Here is a 12,774-nt window from a genome sequence, read left to right as displayed (position 1 = left end):
TCCCGACCCAGGGGTTGAACTGGCATCTCTTACGTCTCCTACACTGGCAGGTACATTCTTTGCTACTACTGCCATATATTAAATTAAAATGTTGTATGCCTGAAACTAATATAATGTTATATGTCAATTACATCTTTAAAATGTCTATGTTTTGGAAAGATGTATATATTATTAGATTAAAAATAGTTATGAAACAAACAAAGAAACATGTAGTAGCTGTATTAATGTCAAAGTAAATTTCAGGGCAAAGAACGTTGTCAGGAATAAATAAAATCATTTTATAATCATAAAGTGGCCAATTCATCAAGATGACTTAATTCTAAAAGGCTATTCACCTAGGGACTTCCCTGGTGGTCCAGTGGCTAAGACTCCACACTCCCAGTGCAGGGGGACCACGTTCGATTCTTGGTCGGGGAACTAGATCTGCATGCCACAACTAAGACCTGGAGCAGCCAAATACATAAATAAATGGAAGAATAAATAAATGAAGTCAAGTTTATGTACCTAAGAACAGAGCTTCAAAATATATGACTCAAAAAACAATAGGACTGCAAGGAGAAATAGACAAGTCACAATTACAAAAGGAGACTTCAATGTTCTCTCATTAATTGATATACAAGTAAGTAGAAAATAATCAAGGGTACAGAAGACTAACACCATCAATCAACTTGATCTAATTGACATTTATAGAATATTTCATCCAACAACAGCAGAATGTTTACATTCTTTCCAAATGTACACAGAACATTTACCAAAATAGGCCATATTCTGGACTATGTAAGTCTCAATATATCTGAAAAGATTCAAGTCATAATAAAATATGTCCTCTCATCACAATGCAATTAGAAGTAAATAACAGAAAGACTCTTGGAAAATCTCCAGATATTTGGAAACTAGATAACACACTACTAAATCACCATGGGTCAAATAAAAAATACAAAAGAGAAACTAGAATGTATTTTGAATGGAATGAAAGAAACTCAACATATCAAAATTTGTTGGCTGCTACTAATTCAGTACTTGAAAGGTCTCAAATCAAAAGTCTCAGCTTCCACCTTGAGGACCTAGAAAAAGAAGAGCAATTGAAACTCATAATAAGCAGAAGAAAGGAAGTAATGAAGATCAGAGCAGAAATAAATGAAACAACACAGCAAAATAATGAAGAAAATCAATGAAGGCAAAAGGAAGACCAATAATCTTGATAGACCTTTAACAATGTCGATCTGGAAAAAAGAGAGGGGATACAAATTATTGCTATCAGTAATGACAGTGGTGATCTCACTACAGATTTTTACTACAGGTAAAAAAAGACAATAAGAGAATATTACGAACAATTTTGCCAATGGCAACAATATAAACTAGACAACTTATATGTAACAGAAAGAAATCGTCAGACGAACTATCAAAACTCAGTAAGAATAAGTAACCTGAAAAACCCAGTATCTATTAAAGAAATTGGGTTTGTAGCTTAAAACCTCCCCCCAAAGAAATCTCCAAGCCTAACTAGCTTCACTGGACAATTCTGCAAATATTTAAAGGAGAAAATAAATACCAATTATATACAAACTCATAAAACTGAAGAGGAGAAAAATTTTACAACTCATTCTGAGGCCAGTATTATCCTGATACTAAAACCAGACAAAAATTTATAAGAAAATAAAACTACAGACTAATATTCCTTATGAATGTAGATGCAAAACTTCCAAACAAAATTTTAGTAAATAAAATCAACATGTAGAGAAAACGCATCATGACCAAGTGAGATTTACTCCAGGAAGACAAGATTGACTTAATATTAGAAAATCAATATAATTCATGTTATTAATAAAGAAAGAAAGAAAAGCCATAGGATCATCTTAATGGATGCAGTGAACAATTTTGACAAAAATACATCTATTCCTCGTTAAAAACTCTAAGCAAACTAGTAGTAGAAAGGAGATTCCTCAACCAGATAAAGAACATCTGTGAAAAACCTACAGCTAACATCATACTTAATGGTGAAACTGAATGCTTTCCCTCTCAGTTCAGTTGCTCAGTAGTGTCCGACTCTTTGCAACCCCATGGACCCCATGGACGGCCAGGCTTCCTTGTCCATCTCCCGGAGCTTGCTCAAACTCATGTCCATGGAGTCGGTGATGCCATCTAACCATCTCATCCTCTGTCGTCCCCTTCTCCTCCTGCTTTCAATCTTTCCCAGCATCAGAGTCTTTTCCAAAGAGTCAGTTCTTCCCATCAGGTGGCCAAAGTATTGGAACTTCAGCTTCAGCATCAGTCCTTCCAATGAATATGCAGGACCAATTTCCTTTAGGATTGACTGGTTTGATCTTGCAGTCCAAGGGACTCTCGAGAGTCTTCTCCAACACCACAGTTCAAAAGCATCAATTCTTCAGCGCTCAGCTTTCTTTATAGTCCAACTCTCACATCCATACATAACTACTGGAAAAACCATACCTCTGACAAGACAGACCTTTGTTGGCAAAGGATTGTCTCTGCTTTTGAATATGTTGTCTAAGTTGGTCCTAGCTTTTCTTCCAAGGAGCAAGTGTCTTTTAATTTCATGGCTGCAGTCACCATCTGCAGTGATTTGGGAGTCCAAGAAAATAGTCTATCACTGTTTTACATCTCTTTGCCATGAAGAGATGGGACTGGATGCCATGATCTTCATTTTCTGAATGTTGAGTTTTAAGCCAACTTTTTCACTCTCCTCTTTTACTTGCATCAAGAGGCTCTTTAGTTCTTCTTTGCTTTCTGCCATAAGGATGGTGTCATCTGCATATCTGAGGTTATTGATATTTCTCCCAGAAATCTTGATTCCAGCTTACGCTTCATCTAGCCTGGCATTTTGCATGATGTACTCTGCATGTAAGTTAAATAAGCAGGATGACAACATACAGCCTTGATGTACTTCTTTCCTAATTTGGAACCAGTCCGTTGTTCCATGTCAGGTTCTAACTGTTGCTTCTTGACCTGCATACAGATTTCTCAGGAGGCAGGTAAGGTGTTCTGGTATTTCCATCTCTTTAAGAATTTTCCAGTTTGTTGTGATCCACACAGTCAAAGGCTTTGGTATAGTCAATAAAGCAGAAGTATTTCTGCATTCACTCTTAGATGAGCAAAACCAGGGATACTTCTGCTCACCACTTCTAGTCAACACTGTACTAAAGGTTTTAGCCAATGCAATAAGGCAAGAAAAAAAAATAGGCATCCATGTTGGAAAGGAAGAAGTGGGACTCTTTATTCAAGACAACATGATAGGGACTTCTTGGTGGTACAGTGGTTAAGAATCCTCCTGCCAATGCAGGGGATATAGGTTTGATCCTTGGTCTGGGAAGAGTCCACATTCTGTGGAGCAACTAAGCTCATGTGCCACAACCCCTGAGCCTGTCTGCCCAGAGCCTGTGCTCTGCAACAAGAGAAGCCCCTGCAATGAGAAGCTGGTGCACTCAGTGAAGAGCAGCCCCTGCTTGCTGCAACTAGAGAAAGCCTGTGTGCAACAGCAAAGACCCAGTGCAACCAAAAATAGAGAACGTATTGAAAAAGGTAACACAATAGCAAAAGCATGACCCAGCAAGAAATAATCCGAGACTAGACTTGAGGAAAAGGAAAAATTTCCACTGTATGAAAGACACTCTTAGGAGAATGAAAGTCACAGAGTGGGAGAAAAATATTTGCAAAGCATATAACTGATAAAGGGGTTGTATTCAGAGTATGTAAAGAACTCTTACAACTCAGCAGTAAGAAAACAACCCCGTTTTTAAAATTAGCAAGAGATTTGAATTGACACTTCACCAGAGGAGGCATCTGAACGACAAATAGCACAAGAAAAGATGGTTAGTGTGATTAGTCATCAAGGAGATGCAAATTAAAACCACAGTGAGAAACCACTACACCGTTACTGGAATGGCTTATAGAAAGAGGAAAAAGACTGACAATACCAAGTGTTGGTGAGTATGTGGAACAACTGAAACTCATAAACTGTTGGTGAAAACGTAAAATCAGACAACCACTTTAGAGAAATATTTGACAGCTTTTTATAAAATTAAACATACCATATTGTCCAGCAATTCATTCCTAGGTATTTACCCAAGAGAAATTAAAACATATGTCCACAAAAAGACACACTAGACTATTTACAGGAGTTTTGTTCATAAAGTCAAAAGCTAGAAATAACCCAAATATCCACCAACAGATACATGGATAAACAAACTGTAGTATATTCATAGAATGGACTAATACTCTGCAATAAAAAGGAAAAAAACTACTGATAAATGCCACAGAAGTAGATGACTCACACTGGCATCGTGCTGAGTCATAGAAGTTAAATACAAAAGACCACTATTACAGACTGAATTGTGTCCCCAAATTCATGTGTTGAAGCCCTAACCAATGTGACTTTATTTGGAGACTGGGCCTTTAAAGAGGCAAGTAAGGTTAAATGAGGTCATAATGGTGGTGGGGCCCTAATCCAATAGGACTGGTGTCCTTGGAAAAAGAAGAGGAGACACAAGAGATGCATCCACAGAGAGAAAGGCCACGTCCAGACACAGAGAGAAGGAGGTTATCTGAATGTCAGAGAGGGTTTAGGAGAAACCAAGCCTGTCAACACCTTGATCTTGGTCTTCCAGCCTGTAGAACTATGAGAAAATAAATTTCTGTTGTTTTAATAGCCTCCCAGTATGCAGTATTTTATGGCAGCCTTGGACAACTAATACAACTGTATATTGTATAACTCCATTTATATGAAGTTTTAGAACAAGTAAAATTAAGCTATAGTGACAGAAAGCAGATCCATGGTTGCCTGGGGCCTGTCCTGGGATAAGGAGATGGGTATTGACTACAGAGTTGAACAAATAAACTTTTGGATGTGAGGGAAATATTCTATTTAACTGTGGTGGTGGTTCCCTGGCATATATATCAAAGCTTATCAAAATGCATGCTTAAATTTGATGAATTTCATTCACAGAAATGATACCTCAGTAAAGTTGATTTTAAAAGAAACAAAATATTATGTAAAAAGTATAGACAAGAATTCTGGAATGCAATGGAAGGGAGTTATGAAGTCCACTAATGCTTCATGGCTTTCATTTTGTTATTTTGGATTTTTAGAGTTGTCCCCCCAGCAAGGGAAGCTGTGAGTAGATTCAGCCCTACATACGAAGAGGGATGCAGACAGAGTGCTCCATGTTGAAGTCCTGTAGAGTTATAACCAGACATTTCCTTTAATTTATTCATGAAAAACAGCCAGCATTAAACATCAACCAACTATTACACTCAAAGGTATTTGTACTTGAAAAATTCTTAATATAAAAATTTGTGAGCTTTTGTTTTCATTTGTTTGGGGCTTTTTTGTTTTTGTTTTTTCCCTACCAAGTCCCCATTTCTATCCTCAACTGATGATGAGGTTTTGCTTAGCCTGGGGGCCTATCTCTTCCTGGTCTTGTTCTCCAAATTGGACTGAGTGAAACATCAAAGCCCCTCCAGTGTGCTTGCCTCACAGAGACTGAAGATCCTCGCTATGGGTGCTAGAGTGTGCCTGTCTTAATTAGAGGGACAACTGTTAACCTTCCTAACACAGCAACTCTTGCCTTCCTCACCATAGAGAAGAAAAGAGAGAAGAACTGGATTAGATGCTTTTAGAAGTGCTTGCCAGCTATATTATCCTCTGAGTCTTTATTAGGTCCATGTTTCTCTCACTCAACTATAATGAGTTCTCTCTCCGTGCTTAATTCTATATAGTCAGGGCTCGGGACACAGCAGAGAAGCAGACAGACATGGGTTGTGCCTTCACGCTGCTTGTATTCCAGTGGGAGTTCAGGGCTGCAAGCACTCAAGTTGAACGGGCGTAAAGGGTAAGGAATGTACTGACCTGATGCTTGGGAATCAGGCAGCAGACTGGGTTACAGGGGTACCTCGAGACTGTCTGTGCAGTGAGGCTGTCATTAAGATGGCCATCAGGGACAGTTCCCACTCTCCTACCCTGGGAAGACAAAGTCAAAACCCAGGAGAGACATGCTCTCTTCCCAAAGGGAGTGTGATGAAACAGACTGGTGGGAAACTCGGTGAGAAACCTCTAGCCAATGTCTCCTTGCGCCTTAGTTAATCTGATTCGTGTCACGTGCTCCCTCTGAACCAATCACTTTAATGGAGGTGGATTTCCCACTAGACCAATCAGGCTTCTCCATGGAATTGGATGCGATGGGAATGAAAATGAAAGTGTTAGTCACTCAGTCCTGTTTGACTCTTTGCGACCCCATCCACTGTAGCATACCAGGCTCCTCTGTCCATGAAATTCTCCAGGCAAGAATACTGGAGTGGATTGCCATTCCTGTCTCCAGGAGATCTTCCTTACCCAGGGATCTAACTGGGGTTTCCTGCATTGCAGGCAGATTCTTTACTGTCAGAGCCACCAGGGAAGCCTAGGAATGAGCTGGGTGTGTTTCAGAGACCAGAAATAAGAGGCAATGCTTCATTCTAGTTGGGTTGTATTAACTAGAATATTCACTTAGTAAATCTCAACATTGGTTCAAGGCAGCTGATAGCCCTTTGGTGACTTCTAGAAGCATTGACTTCAAATACTGGTTTCAACTATGAACTGTTTCAAGGGAGTCACCTTATACAAAACATATCAGAACTATTCAGAGGTTTCACTGTGTGACTGTTGAAGGGCAGTTGGGAAAGACTGCTCTGGGGAGGCAACTCTAGAGCCAGCTGCCTGTGCACACAGCTTGGCTTTGAGTTTCTGTCTCTGGTATTTACTAGCTGGATAAGTCCCTTAAGCTGTTGGAGCCTCAGTTTCCATTCCTGTAGAATGGGCACCTTCTTTGTAGGATTTGTGAGAGGACTAAGTGAGAATGTATGTGATGCCCATTAGAACAGTGCCTGGCACATAGTTTTTATTTATTATTATTTATTATTAGTGTTATTATTTACATGTGCAGAGACAGTCTAATCCACCACCTTACTAGGTACACCTGGGTTTGTTTTTTGCTGCACCAGGTCTTTGTTGCTGCATGTGGGATCTTTAGTTGCAGCCTGAGAACTCTTAGTCAAGGCATGTGGGTCTAGTTCCTTGACCAGGCCTTGAACTGGGGCTCCCTGCATTGGGAGCAGAGTCTTAACCACTGGACCACCAGGGAAGTCCCACTTGGGTTGTTTTTGACCCACACCTTCATCTTCTCAGAATCTGACTTTAGGTCCCAGCTGAAGAATTGGAGTACCACTTACAGGCATTTGTCAAGGTTCTATCCTCCATCTGCACGGCTTTTCTTGTGTGCTCCAATACCTCCACTTTTCCGGAGGTGATAAAAAGACTGATCAAGGGTTCTGAGGTCCGACTCCCTGGGTTCAAGTCCCTGCCTTACTATTCACTGTGTGACCCTGTGCAAGATACTTAAATTCTCATCTATTAAGTGGGTGTAAAAGCAGCATCTTTGTCATGAGGCTGTTGTGAGAGTGATGGCTGTGCATCTGTGTGAAGGGCTCCCTGAGGGCCTGACGCATCGTAAGAACTTGATATGTGTTGCCTCATTATTATTACTGTTTCATCTAGCAACGATGAGTCCTGACACCATTTTTTAAAAAATAATTTTTTTAATGGCTGTGCAGGATATTTGTTGCTGCGTGAGCTTTTTTCTAGTTGCAGTGAATGATGGCTACTTTCTCGTTGTGGTGTACGGGCTCTTGTTGCAGAGCACAGGGTCTAGAGCCTGGGCTCAATAGTAGAGCCCCGAGGGCTTAGGTGTTCCTCGGCAGGTGGGATCTTCCCAGATCAGGGATTGAACCCTTGCCTCTTGCATTGGCAGGCAGATTCTCCACCACTGAGCCACCAGAGGAAGCCCTCTGACACCATTCTTGTTATCAGTTAGTCTCAATCTCTCTCCTTAGTTCTGCCTGCTTATTTCCACCTGCCTGCTGAATATTTTCTTACCAAGATCCAACCAAAACTTCATTCTCAATCTGTCCCTAAATCTAAAATATACCATCGACTTCCTCCTCCTTTCCCCAGATTTCCTCCTCTGCCTCTCTGCAGCCCTTCTTTTCATTAATATCAGCACCTATGGGAAACAAAGAGTCTTATTTCCTGTTTCAAGAATCCAAGCTATCAGAAAGCCTTGCTTCTCCTCCACTTGCCGCAGATTCTCATAACTGGGGGGCACTTCCACCCAGCTTCCAAGAAATGAGGCCAGAGCTGTGAAGTGACCTGCCCAGGGTCACCAGCATGTGGGCGGCCGAAGTCTGCCTGCTTTTGTGGGGATTCCCCTTCCACCTCCCGGTGGCTCACTGTTCTCTGTGGCCATGGAACCACTTCTCCCCAGTTGTCCCAAGGACCTCTGGCAGGCTCACAGTCCCAGGCTTGGTGAGGCAAGGCTCTGTGTAGTTCTTGAAACAATTAAAATCAGATTTAATAAACCAAGTCTCCTGTTATCCTGAGCTGTGCGCTGGGGAAGGGCGGGAGGTGGGGGCCGGAGCGCAGAAGTAAGGAGGCTCACTCCTTTGAGAGTTTCCAAGCCTCGTGAGCAAGGGAGCACCCAAACTGACAGATGTGAGTCATTCTGAGTGTGCCTCTGTCAGTCACAGATGGGTACAAGAGATGTAGGGTCTGCAAGGGTTATGAGTGGTTTAACCAGTGTTTTTCAATTTGAGAAATTTCATGGCATAGAATTTGAGGGTGTCCGAGGAGCCCTCCGCGGTCCTTCTTGCACTTCCATCTCTCTGAGCCTGAGCTCTGAGGGGTCTCAGGTACTCACTCTGTAGCTGACAGGCACTGAAAGTGGGCCGCATGCAGGCTCCAAGCAGGCTTCAGACACCACAACAGCCGTCTACTTCCTCAGACTATTGAAGTCAGAAAATTCTTGCCATTCCTGAGCTTGTAACAGAGACTCAGACCCAGTGACCTCTTTTTGTTCCCACAGGGGGCTGCAGCCCCTTTGCAAGTTTAAACCGTTCAGATGCGCTCTGGCTTCATCTAGTAGACACCGTCGGTGGAGGACCAGGGCGGGGGGAGGCGGTGCTGGGAAGAGTCCCCAGGGTGAGAAAGAGGATGGCCACGGTCGCCCCATCCTCCCCGCCGGCCATGCGAAGAACACACGTCCTGAAGTAAACTGAAGTTTAAACTGTTCCCTGTTCCTAGAGGCAAAAAATACGATATAGACGACCATGACCTGAGGGAGGGGGTTTTGGAGGAGAGGAGAAGGGACTGTTTAGTGCGTAGTTTGTGTTGGGGATGATGAAAGTTTGGGGAGGTAATGGTGAAGGTTATACAACATTGTGGATCTAATTTATTTGATGCCACTGAATTGTACACATAAACAAATGTTTAAAATAATAAATATTATGCTATGAATTCTACCACACACACACACACACACAAACCCCCACGACAATAACTTAAAAAAAAAGGCAAAACCTTGTTTTCTACATTTCTTTTGAAACTGACTTCAAATAAACTGGCCTTCAAATCTGCTGCTGGATTCTTTGTCAGGAGATCATTATACTTTGCTTTAGGCTGGCGGTTCTAAAGAATTATGGATGACGGGAATGATTGAAACTGATTTATTTCTCAAGTGTTTGAGATTCCTTCATCCTGGTCCAATAATGTCTATTCAGGAAGAGCTTGTCTTTAGCAAAGTCAGAAAAATAAAAGAAAATGCACAGGCCACCATTTAAAGACGGCCTGGTTTAAGAAAATCTCTTATGTGAAATCTCAGATTTGGAGAACAAATTGGTGGCTGATGATTTGCTTTACAAAAGACTGATTCACTTAACAAAAGAGTTTTCCTCAAAGGTTCCTTTAAGGAGAGAGCCCCCTGGTGCATTTAATGATATTATTAGATTAAAAAAAAAAAATCATCCCGACCGTTCAAGGACATTGCACTGTAAACATGTGAATGCATTGTGTTGTGTTGTAAGAGTGGAAATAAAGAAGTCAGGACTCTTTGACAAATGGACCGTTTTTTGGCCCAAAGTAACACAAGGAGGAAGCAAGATGAGTGTTCTTGGCCTAAAATCCTGGCAGCTTTCTGGGAAGGCTTTGGGAGTTTGTGATTTATTTCAGACCAGCTAAGCCCGAGGCCCACGATGTGTCCATTTTAAGAACTTAGGGTCCACGTTCTAACTCTGCTCACGCTGACCCCCATCACCTGCCCTAATCACAAAGGCCCTCAGACGTGAGCTCAACTCTGTCCTGCGATGGCAGAAAAATATATCTGTTGCCAGAAAGTGGATTCTCTCCGGTGACGAAGAATGATCCTTATTTATGTCTGCATAGGTACATTCTGGGGCCCATAAAGGTTTAATTGTCCCTCTAACTAGTTTTTAAAAAAAAACCACAAAAAGGCTGCCAGCTTTCCCCAGAGTTTAAAACCCACTGAATGCAGTTCAGTGGAAACTGCTCTAAGTGTGTGACTCGCGCCGTGTCCCGGGCACAAGGCGCGATTGTTGGGGGAGTCGAGAGATGCAGCTCTTAGGAGGGCTTTCAAAGTCAGTGTTTGTGGCTTTGGGCTGCTGCTGACCCTGGCTTACTCTAGAGAGAGAGAGAAGCAGCCTGCCCCTGGAAGTTACTCCCAAGGTGCCACTGCCCCCTGCTGCCACCTCCCAGTTCAGGGGGACACCCCCACCCCCTGTCACAGGACCCTAAATGTCCTCCCTCTTCTCTCTGATGTTGCCTCTGCTGGTTTAAAAGATTCACAGGGCCCTAAAGACAGAGGAGACACAGAAAAAGAGGAAACATGTCTGCGAGACAAAAAGAGAAAGATGGGCCCCGTTAAGGAACCCACTGGGCCCAGAGAGACACTCTGCCTGACCCCCAGCACCGCTGCCTCCCCTGCTTGTGCCTGTGTGTTCATTTGACAATTACTGGCGGGATGCCGACTATGTGAGTGAAGTGCATACAGTTCCTGCTCCCAGAGAACTCAAAGTCTCCCGGTGGAGTTAGACAGTCCGTCGGGGTTCATCACGCACAACCGGGTAAGGACAAACTGCAGTGACTGCTGTGCAGAAAAAGGAATAGGTGTTGACAGAGGCTAACAGAGTTTGACATATATACACATGTCTGTCTGGAGACATGCTGCTGCTGCTGCTAAGTTGCTTCAGTCGTGTCCGACTCTGTGCAGCCCCATAGACGGCAGCCCACCAGGCTCCCCCGTCCCTGGGATTCTCCAGGCAAGAACACTGGAGTGGGTTGCAATTGCCTTCTCCAGTGTGTGAAAGTGAAGTCGCTCAGTCGTGTCCTACTTTTCCTAACCCTATGGATTTCAGCCTACCAGGCTCCTCCGCCCATGGGATTTTCCAGGCAAGAGCGGGTTGCCATTGCCTTCTCCGGTTTGGAGACATATATACACATATATATTGACATATATACAAATGTCTCTTTGCAAGAGAATTATTAAGTTAACCTTAAAAATGCATCCCAGCATACAGTAGATGCAGACAAATGCTGTTTGATTCCACTTATACGAGATACTTAGAATAGTCAAATTCACAGAGGCAGAAGGTCCATACATAGATGCCAGGGGCTAGGGGGTGGGGAGGGGGAACGGGGACTTAGTATTTAATGGTGACAGAGTTAGGAAGGTGAAAAATACGGGAGATGGATGATGGTGAGGGCTGCACGACAGTGCGAATGTGCTTAGTACCTCTGTACTATACACATAAATATGGTTACATGTGTTTTCTATTATGTGACTTTTACCACATTAAAAAAAGAAGAAACTAACGGAGGGCCATGGGAGGTTCTCTGAGGGAGTTATGCCTTGTGAGCTAGACCTGAAGAATGAGAGGGAGCGGGCAGGGTGAACAGGGGTCAGAGGAAGGGGCGGTGTGTGCGAAGACCCTGGTGCAGGGAGGAGCAGGACTGGAGAAGGAGGTCCCCAGCATGGCTGCTTTGTCTTCTCTTGGAACCCCTTCCCTGAAAAGATCTGTGATGAGTTCCCATCCATCACACGTCCAGGTGAGCTTCGAAGGGCCTCGTCCAGACTCGCCCCAGATCACCTCGACCCTTCTCACACTCCTCCTGGGTTCTGTGAAGAAAACACATTTATCAAGAGACTAAAGCAAATAGTTTTTGACGTGCGGTTCTGTACCATAAGGGAGGCTATAATGAAGTCGATCCCAGTTTACATGACTCCAAATGGTTCCATTTAAACGTCCCACCCTGTATTTACGTGTCCCTACCACTTTAGTTGGCTGTTTATCTTCCACTGTACTCCACGCTACTTGCAGTCTGGGCCTCTAGTTAACATCATCCCTTACTATTTCCATTCCATGGCCTATCATTTACATTTTTCTTTAGGAAATGTAAATATTTATTTACCATATTAGCTTTTACTCTTACTTAGCTCTATATATTATGGAATAAACAGACTGTGATATGGGTTCTAGTCCTAAATTTTCTGTAAACTGGTGGTGACCTTAGACGAGTCATTTAACCTCACTGAACCTAAGACGCTTCTTTGTAAAATGAGGCGTGTTTTGTTTTTGTTATTTTGTTTTAGCTAGCAGATCCAATACTCAGGATTCCTCTTAAATTCTGTGGTCCTCTTACGGACATCCTTCTCTATACCACCCCTCTTTCAGAATGTCTTTGTGGTAGGATCAACTTTCTGTATAGATTGCTCTTGTGGGAAAGTGTACCCAGGATCGTATTTAATGAATGAGGATAGGTCATACTCTTGGGCTTGTGTTAAAGCACACATATGTGGGGAAGTGGTTGAGAAGTAGGAAGATTCTAGCTGCTGGCCTGAAATTCCCTTAGGCTACTTTTCAAACTGGGGTATC

General features: G+C 42.7%; 1 protein-coding gene across 1 annotated transcript in view; it reads left to right on the top strand.

Moving 5' to 3' along the window:
• Positions 1-8: 8 nt before the first annotated feature.
• The window catches only part of TCP11 (t-complex 11), a 47,648-nt gene continuing 34,882 nt past the window's right edge, over positions 9-12,774 (top strand). The window contains exons 1-2 of the mRNA XM_027524409.1: positions 9-50; positions 5,107-5,277. The gene's annotated coding sequence lies outside the window, so the exon portion shown is untranslated. The remainder of the gene's footprint in view (positions 51-5,106; positions 5,278-12,774) is intronic.

The sequence above is a fragment of the Bos indicus x Bos taurus genome, chromosome 23, assembly GCF_003369695.1.
Source record: "Bos indicus x Bos taurus breed Angus x Brahman F1 hybrid chromosome 23, Bos_hybrid_MaternalHap_v2.0, whole genome shotgun sequence".
Lineage (NCBI taxonomy): Eukaryota > Metazoa > Chordata > Mammalia > Artiodactyla > Bovidae > Bos > Bos indicus x Bos taurus.
This window is presented reverse-complemented; position numbering and strand designations above follow the sequence as displayed.